The sequence below is a fragment of the Wasmannia auropunctata genome, unplaced genomic scaffold (genome assembly GCF_000956235.1).
Source record: "Wasmannia auropunctata unplaced genomic scaffold, wasmannia.A_1.0 LD336058.1, whole genome shotgun sequence".
NCBI classification, from domain to species: Eukaryota; Metazoa; Arthropoda; class Insecta; order Hymenoptera; family Formicidae; genus Wasmannia; species Wasmannia auropunctata.
The window spans coordinates 407,322-409,086 of NW_012026832.1; positions in this window are offsets into that span (position 1 = coordinate 407,322).

Sequence of the window (1,765 nt, forward strand, 5' to 3'; positions counted from 1 at the left end):
TTAAATATGCGCTACTCAAACACAAAAAATTATATTATACTAAATTTACCCGCGTGATACGGATACCCGCGAAATCGGTTTTCACCCGTGTGAGACGAATGACGTGCGGGCGGGTAGTTCTCAGTTTTTCTTATTACTCGGTTCTTTTTCCGAGCACTACTAATTACTATAAAAGCGCAGATTTTCGGGCATAATCCCGGTGCTGAGAATCGTTACGTGCAACTGAGTTGGATCACAGTATATACAAGGAGAACAGAAAAGTCAAAATAATATCAATTTGACGTCAAATTGACCGAATTTACGTCACTTTTTACATCATGATTAAAATCTCGATTTCAAATGACTAAAGAATGACTTTATATTGACTTTTTTTTATAGTGTCGATCTTTTTAATTTTTAGAAAAATGTGAACGTTTCTTGATTGTATATATGGCAAGTATTTATTTTTAATTCCTTTATTTCAAATGCCATTTCGCAACTTATACAAAAATTAAGCCTTAGTAAAAATTGTAATTTTCACATTTGTTTATATTTTATATGCAAACTTTATATTTCTGAATAAAATATATCTTAACTAACACATATTCCATCTTTTTGACATCTGTTAAGAAGATATATACCATTAGTATACTCTTATTAGCAATTAATGTTTATGGATCATCGAAGCATCAGTTCTCGGACGATCACAAGGTTAAGCACGTTCCACAAGGTTCATAGCTTGGATGGGTGACCGCTTTAGGAATATCGTAAATAAGTTTCTAAATATGTATTTTTTAATCACAATTTTGTTATGTATATTTTTTTTCATTCTCTAGTATATGATGCTAATTAATAAAATTTATTGTATTATTAAAACAAATTTATTTTAGCAATTAAATTGGAATGGTCAAGAATACATCAAAAATTTATGCAATTTGACATCATTTTGACAAACTAAAATTTGATCTTATTTTGATATCATTTTGATGTCATTTTGATCTTTCTGTTCTCCTTGGGTAAATATTAGGCAGTTTTCGATAATTACAAAATAATTTTAAGATATTATATATATAAAACATATTTTTCTATTCATGTATAATATTTACAAGTTTATTACAATTGTCCGAATTTATGCATACAATAATGTTATAACAAATTGTATTTAATGCATTACTGAAAAGATGACAGATTTTCAATTAAATCATCCACATAATATTATGTCTTACTAATAAGTAAATTTAGTCTTTTATATATGCAAATCGATAATCACATACAAGTTATAATGACATGGCAAATATTAAAACTATGTGTACTTATCGTATACACGTATTTCTGTAATAACAGATTGAAATCTATCGAATAAATCTACCGATCGCATCGGTTCACATGAAAATAAATAGTGGCAACAGCGCAAGTAGCGCAACACGACACGAGCCCGGCAAGCCGACGAGCGCTGTTTCACTGTTTCCCGTAACATTCCACTCTACACTCTACGTGCAACGGTCGTGGCGGAAGGAGCGGTACGTGCGAAGATCCAATAAGTAAATATTGTATATATGTATATATATATATATACATATATATATATACACTGCTCAAAAAAATTATGGCATAGAAAAATTTTGAGCAAAAATTGATCAACTTTGGTTAACGGTAACTCCGCGAAAAATCATCGTAAAATAATGAACTTTTTTTCAAATGAAAGCTTGAAAATCTCTACTTTAAAATACTGTGAGTCGATTTTAAATTTAATGCACCTCTGTTGCTGTAAACTCTTAAATCTGAA